This window comes from Triticum dicoccoides, chromosome 7B, assembly GCF_002162155.2.
Source record: "Triticum dicoccoides isolate Atlit2015 ecotype Zavitan chromosome 7B, WEW_v2.0, whole genome shotgun sequence".
NCBI classification, from domain to species: Eukaryota; Viridiplantae; Streptophyta; class Magnoliopsida; order Poales; family Poaceae; genus Triticum; species Triticum dicoccoides.
Genome location: NC_041393.1, coordinates 25,754,941 through 25,762,986, shown reverse-complemented (window position 1 = coordinate 25,762,986; position 8,046 = coordinate 25,754,941). Strand labels below are relative to the sequence as shown.

General features: G+C 40.9%; 1 long non-coding RNA gene across 1 annotated transcript; it reads right to left on the bottom strand.

The window, feature by feature from the left end:
• Positions 1-1,045: 1,045 nt before the first annotated feature.
• Positions 1,046-4,700, bottom strand: LOC119336032. The gene is made up of 3 exons (XR_005162172.1): positions 4,470-4,700; positions 3,174-4,388; positions 1,046-1,433 (listed from the first exon to the last, which is right to left on the bottom strand). It is a non-coding gene; the product is annotated as an uncharacterized LOC119336032 (long non-coding RNA).
• Between the last annotated feature and the right edge of the window lie 3,346 nt (positions 4,701-8,046).

Genomic DNA, 8,046 nt, shown 5'->3' with positions numbered 1-8,046 from the left:
AGAGGCGGACCGACCCGCCCGTCTAATCAGGACCAGCGCGTAGGATTAGTTGTTCTGCGCGCTCGCTTAGTTTAGCGCCACCGTATATATATATATATATATATATATATATATATATATATATATATATATATATATATATATATATATATATATATATCCAATTGGATGTAAATTAGCATGAACTATTATTGTTGACATCACCCAAAAGTGAATACGTTGGGAGGCGAAACAATAAGCCCCTATCTTTCTCAGTGTCTGATTAAAACTCCATAACCACAAGTATTGCGTGAGTGTTAGCAATTGTAGAAGACTATATGATAGTTGAGTATGTGGACTTGCTGAAAGGCTCTATTCTTGACTCTTTCTGATGTTATGATAAATTGCAATTGCTTCAATGACTGAGATTATAGTTTGTTAGTTCTCAATGAAGTTACTGAACCATACTTGACATTGTGAATTGATTGTTACTTGAGCATAAGAAATCATATGACAAAATCTGTATATGTTGCTCTTATAAGAATGATCATGATGCCCTCATGTCCATATTTTATTTTTATCGACACCTCTATCTCTAAACATGCAGACATATTTTTCGATTTCGGCTTCCGCTTGAGGACAAACGAGGTCTAAGCTTGGGGGAGTTGATACGTCCATTTTGCATCATGCTTTTATATCAACTAGATCATCGAAGGCGCACGTTGCTGCGCCCGTTCATTTTGATGTTATAATGTTAGTGATTGATTCAATTATATGTAAGGGTAGTATTTTAATCATATGGTGCAATTATCACACTATACGCAACAGAAGCATTTAAATCATAGAAATATATGTTTTTTGCCTGAATTTTAAAACCTGAAATTTATGGTGGTTTTGTTCCTGTTTATGTTGACATGAGAATGTTAGCAATTGATGGAAAAAAATATCTAAGTTGATTAGTATTATTATTAGGGATATGTTAGATGGTAAGAAGGCTGGTAACTGTTTGATTTTTCATAAGAACAGTAAGGGTTCTCGACCACACAAGGGGAGGAGGCAAGCAAGGTAAATAAAGTGTAGGTACTCATTATTGTAGGGACAACTATATCAGCTATAGTAAAATGGCTGGCAATTATTTTTGCCCACAACACTGTAAACGCACCCCTATTGACTATCCTAATTGGCAACACGTGTAGCAGCAAAGCAGCCACATGAAGTTCATATCACCGGCTGCAGTCCAGGTATAACTTTGGACCTTCTGCTCCAGTTATTGAATTTCTTCGCAGTAGACTAAAGGTTATGCCTCCTTCCAACAGTCTGTCATTTTATGTTCGGTTAAACAAGTGTTACCTTCCCAAGGAGCACATCCTACAGAAAGCTCATCTCCGCAGATACGGTCAAGGTACTGCTCATTTGTTATAACCGTCGCTCCACCCGAATTCCATTGACTGCCGCTGCAGAAATAGAAACAGAATGAATTCTTAAAAGGAAGAACTACAAGCTTTGCATTTTCATCCGACGCAGATAACATCAAGAAAACTGGACGAATGAAACCTATAGGTTAAATACAACGGGATAGGAGATGCGGCTAACACCAAGAAAATTAGAGGCATGAAACTTTAAGAACAGCGTCAAACATCTAGAAAATGGTCTTTCTGGATTAACAAATACCTTTTGTGCAGTTTTTGAGTTTCATTATCTGCCAGGGCTATCACCGTGCTATTAAAAAATGGGTATAGAATATATTTAGTTGGAGAGGGTTGAAAACAAAAAACTGGTTGTAATCATACATGCATATGGGGTACTCGATAAGCATGTACAACCAACATGAATTCATGCCAATTCTACTAATTTACTAAACCATAGGATAAGCCTATTAGGGGCTACATAAAAGAACAGCATCAGGGAACTACTGCGATTAGGCGGCTCCGCCACCTAAAAATTCTCGAGCAAAAAATGCCTGTACAAAGATAGAATACTATTAAATCCATGCAAACCTTGGAAGTTAACAGGGTCAAATGCACAGAAAGGCAGTAGTATTCAACTTTTTGGAAGCCATGCAGCTCCCCTCCATATTCAACCAACAAATAAAATAAAACAATAATACCATTATTATTACCAGACAAACTTCACTCGTCCAAGTGGCTGGAAGCACCACGGCAATTTGAAATTGTTCAAGTGATCAGGGCCAATATGGTTTGTGAGGCACCCTGAGCATTGTTATTTCATTTGTAAATCAAGTGACTTGAAGCACTGTGCTTACCAAACTGGGTATATTGCCATTATTCTCTCAAACATATAAATGAATGGTTAGCTGTTCTTCCAAAAACTTTGGAGGCAAGCCTAGAATCTACAAAATACTCCATCTGTTCATTAATATAAGACGTTTTAGAGACTTGTATGGTCATGCTAAAACGTCCTGTATTGGTGAACAGAGTGTGATATCAGAAATTTGAGAAGGATACAGACATCTTGCATTATTAGTTGGTAACAGGAAAAACTATTTCAGCAAATGAAAAGTGAAAACAGTTCCACATAGATGTCTCGACATCTTAGAACAATACCAAAGTTCATAGCTTAGCACAAACAATAGATATGCAGTTTAGCTGCAGGTTAGATACATACCAAAATTGTATATTTCTCTCAGTGCATCTGCACATAAATTGAATCACAGATTTTTATCATTTTCTCGGTAGCTTCTTTTGTATTGAAATAACCCAAACACATTGAATTTCGGGTGTAGTTGTTGATTTATATGTACCATTAAATCTGCTAAGCATTCACAGGATGATGATTATAAGACCTCTACTTTTATCATGTATCCGCTAAGATGCCTGTTCTATCTGTTCTATATAGCTTTTTAGTATAATTCTCCTTCTTTTGTAGTGTTACTTGCTTTCTGAAAAATGGAACATTATATGTATATAATATAATCCAAGTCCAGGGAAATTTGCAGATATAACATCATTGTAAAATAATTTCTTGTTGTACTGGACGACCCACCTCCTCTACCTACTCATTGAGGCTATTTAAGATATGAAATATCACATCTTTCCTCTTCCTACAGCCACCATGCATGTGTGTAGTCTTACAGATTCAGCTTTTTTTATGCAACCAAAAAGACTCATCCCATGGATCAAATTAATACGCAATAATTATATCAGGAGGGTTAAGGAGAAGAGGAGCTGTGGTACCATGTCTGGTTGTAGCTCACTTGGAGGATGCACTGTAGGCGTTGTATCTTCACCTTGGTTGTCCTCTCATCATCCAACACTGGTTGTCCTTTAATGAGACAATTATAGAAGGCCCTTGAAAGCATCTTCGTTGAGGGGAGTTTCCGTACTGCTAAAGATAAATATGCTAAAAAAATGTTCCCGGCACCCTATAGGGAGAGTAATTTTTTATGCTGCACACTACATACAATCTATTGCCTATATATACTTTCTTTTGCTCCAATAATTAATAATTCAAACATCAAGGTGATCTGAATAATTTCTGAAGTTGGTAAAATGAAAAATACAGAGAGTGTATGCATGACTTGTATAACAGATCGACATAACATCCATGGAAATCAAGTGAACATCCGTGGAAATTGGAGCATTCAGAATTCAGTTACATGATAGATCATTGTACACTATGAACTTAATAGCATCAACCCTAATCATTGAACACTGCAGGTATGGCAAATCCTAATTTATTACCCTAATCTCTAGCATCTCGGACCGACAAACAGATTATTTAGCACCTTGATTTGTGGAGTTATTCATGCATTATTTTTTCTTAAAGTATCGGTCAAAAATCAACACCGGACAGTGTACACGAGTAGTAGAAAATTGCTATGTCTAGTCAACATTAGTGATGGTAACTTGATCGCACATCATTAAAAACTAAAACCACCCAAGCATCATTAGGGAGAATACAAGCTAATTTATGAGAATGAACCTCAGAGATTGACCAGAACCAGGATGGACACTGTCTGCCCAAAATTCAGATTGGAAACAGATTATTACAATGGAGTCATTGGATGAAAAGAGGGGATTGCAAGGGGATTGCAAGGAAATTGTGCAGGAAAAAGGAAGATAAAGTGGTAACCTAGACAACAACTAAGTTGTCGTTCTGCTGCCTAGTTCAGAAGAGGAACGGGTGAGTGTGAGGTGAAGCAGTTGTAGGTTACAAAGACAGTAATGTATAAATCTGAGGAAAGAAGCACCAGGATCATAATTTCGTTGATGGATCAGCTTCCCGCTTCCAATCTACCTGCCGCGTCATCTGCCCAACCATGCCGCCTCGTCCTGCATGCCATAGATGAGCAACCGCTCGCCCTCCTGGTCGCTGGATGTTAAGCGTTTGCGGCCGGTGAACTCGGACTCCGGAACCAATCGCCGCAGGAAGGAGAGGAGGTTTAGATCCTGAAGCGAACAGGGAAAGGATGAATTCGAAATAGGATTCAGATTTCTAAACCGGATAAAGGGTAGATTGGTAGCCCTTACCTGGTTGATCTGGAACATCGTAGTCGTCATCGCCATGGTGCACAACGCCACGGAGAGAGAGCAGTTGCCGCTGCCGCTGCCGCAGCCGCTGCCGCCGTCGTCGCCCACCACTACGTGCGTTCCTCTGGGAGGGGCACCCCCACTCGACGGGATAGGGGCACCTTCGCTCCAAGTTGCTTTCGCCGGCGGCGGTGTCAGGAGTCGTAGCCGAAGGGGGTCGAGGAAGGTCGTTACATGGGCTTGCTGCGGTCGACAGCCCAATTAACCCCAGAACTCCGATTTTGCTACCGGAGTAGCGGCCCTCAAGGACAGGTAGCCCAGTTTGTAACTTAATTAGATCAGACGGCCAGAAACGAGTGAACCACGAGATCGGACGATTGACATTGCTATGGGCGTGAGAAGCCTCCTAAGGTGCACAGTTATAATGTTTCTAAATATTTATTGCATTATGGGATGTTATTACACATTATGTCTCAATACTTATGGCTATTCTTTCTTATTTTACAAGGTTTACCATGAAGAGGGGGAATGCCGGCAGCTGGAATTCTGGCTGGAAAAGGAGCAAATATTGCAAACCTATTCTGCACAGCTCCAAAAATCCCGAAACTCCATGAAATTTATTTTTGGAATTAATAAGAATTATTGAGCGAAGAAAACACAAGAGGGGGCCCACACCCTGGCCAGGAGAGTGGGGGCGCGCCCACCCCTACTGGGCGCGCCCCTGTCTCCTGGGCCCCATGGTGGCCTTCCGGTACCCATCTTCTGCTATATGAAGGCTTTTACCCTGGAAAAAAAATCATAAGCAAGCTTACGGGACGAAACTCCGCGCCATGAGGCGGAACCTTGGCAGAACCAATCTAGGGCTCCGGCAGAGCTGTTCTGCCAGGGAAACTTCCCTCCGGGAGGGGGAAATCATCACCAACGATCCTCTCATCGGGAGGGGGTCAATCTCCATCAACATCTTCACCAGCACCATCTCCTCTCAAAACCCTAGTTCATCTCTTGTATCCAATCTTGTATCAAAACCACAAATTGGTACCTGTGGGTTGCCAGTAGTGTTGATTACTCCTTGTAGTTGATGCTAATTGGTTTACTTGGTGGAAGATCATATGTTCAGATCCTTAATGCATATTAATACTCCTCTGATCATGAACATGAATATGCTTTGTGAGTAGTTATGTCTGTTGCTGAGGACATGGGTGAAGTCTTGCTATTAGTAGTCATGTGAATTTGGTATTCGTTCGATATTTTGATGAGATGTATGTTGTCTCTCCTCTAGTGGTGTTATGTGAACGTCAACCATATGACACTTCACCATTATTTGGGCCTAGAGGAAGGCATTGGGAAGTAATAAGTAGATGATGGGTGGCTAGAGTGACAGAAGCTTAAACCCTAGTTTATGCGTTACTTCGTAAGGGGCTGATTTGGATCCATTATTTTCATGCTATGGTTAGGTTTATCTTAATACTTCTTTTGTAGTTGCGGATGCTTGCAATAGGGGTTAATCATAAGGGGGATGCTTGTCCAATAAAGGGCAGTACCCAAGCACCGGTCCACCCACATATGAAATTATCAAAGTACCGAACGTGAATCATATGAGCGTGATGAAAACTAGCTTGACAATAATTCCCATGTGTCCTCGGGAGCGCTTTTCTCATTGTAAGAATTTGTCTAGGCTTGTCCTTTGCTACAAAAAGGATTGGACCATCTTGCTGCACTTTATTTACTTTCATTGCTTGTTACCTGTTACAAATTATCTTATCACAAAACTATCTGTTACATACAATTTCAGTGTTTGCAGAGAATACCTTACCGAAAACCGCTTGTCATTTCCTTCTGCTCCTCGTTGGGTTCGACACTCTTACTTATCGAAAGGACTACGATAGATCCCCCTATACTTGTGGGTCATCATCAAGTCAATCACAACATTCTCTAATGATGTGATCCCGTTAATCGAATGACAACTCATGTCAATGGCTAGGAAACTTAACCATCTTTGATTCAACGAGCTAGTCAAGTAGAGGCATACTAGTGACACTCTGTTTGTCTATGTATTCACACATGTACTAAGTTTCCGGTTAATACAATTCTAGCATGAATAATAAACATTTATCGTGATATAAGGAAATATAAATAACAACTTTATTATTGCCTCTAGGGCATATTTCCTTCAGGAACCCCTTAAAATTGCTAAGGACACATATTGGCAAAAGCTTAAGACTCTTCATTTATATTTTAGTGATCCAAGATCACATTGAGTCCAAAGGAAAGCTAATACTATTAAAAGAGGATGGGGTGTTGCTTAATGGTCTACTTTCTCAAAGTGCTCAGTTATATTGCTCCAAAACCATCAACCACTTTCTCTTCCAAATATGTCCAAAACTCAAAGTCAAACTCGGCCCCACCGAAATGATCCATTCAGTGCCACCGAGTTCACTTGACATAGCCACTACCAGAAACCCTAACACTTCAGTCACACCGATACGGATCTCGGTCTCACCGAGATGGCCTTGCAAACTATATGTTTCCCTTTGTAACATTTCAGTCTCATCGAAATGAGCGATCGGTCACACCGAGTTTGCTTGACCAACTCTCTGTTTGCTTTTTGCTGAAATCGGTTTCACCAAGTTCAAGCAATCGGCTTCACCGAAATGAGGTTTTGCCCTAGCCCTAGCACATCGGTGCCATCGAGTTGTTCCAGTCGGTCCCACCGAGATTCCTAACATTCAAACATTTTGAACTGGGTTGGTCTCACTGAGTTCTTCTATTCGGTCTAACCGAGTTGGGTCAAATGTGTGTAACGACTGGATTTTGTGTGGAGGCTATATATACGCCTTCACCCCCTTCTTCATTTGTGAGAGAGCCATCAGAACGTGCCTACACTTCCACTACTCATTTTCTGAGAGAGAACCACCTACTCATGTGTTGAGTCCAAGATATTCCAATCCTACCACAAGATTCTTGATCTCTAGCCTTCTCCAAGTTGCTTTCCACTCAATCTTTCCATGATAGCCAAATCTGTGAGAGAGAGTTGAGTGTTGGGGAGACTATCATTTGAAGCACAAGAGTAAGAAGTTCATCATCAACACACCATCTATTACCTTTTGGAGAGTGGTGTCTCCTAGATTGGTTAGTGTCGCTTGGGAGCCTCCGACAAGATTGTGGAGTTGAACCAAGAAGTTTGTACGGGCAAGGAGGTGGCCTACTTCGTGAAGATCTACCCGAGTGAGGCAAGTCCTTCGTGGGCGATGGCCATGGTGGGATAGACAAGGTTGCTTATTCGTGGTCCCTTCGTGGGTGGATCCCTCCGTGGACTCGTGCAACCATTAACCTTCGTGGGTTGAAGTCTCCATCAATATGGATGTACGATAGCACCACCTATTGGAACCACGCCAAAAATTCTCCATTGTGTTTACACACTCCAATCCCATCCCTTTACTTTCTTGCAATTAGCATATGTTTACTCTTTCCGTTCCTCATACTCTTGCCATGCTTACTTTAAATGTATTGTGAATGCTTAAACTTGTGCTAAAACTCCACCTCGACTTGAAGAACTTAAAAATTGTCACTTTTACTT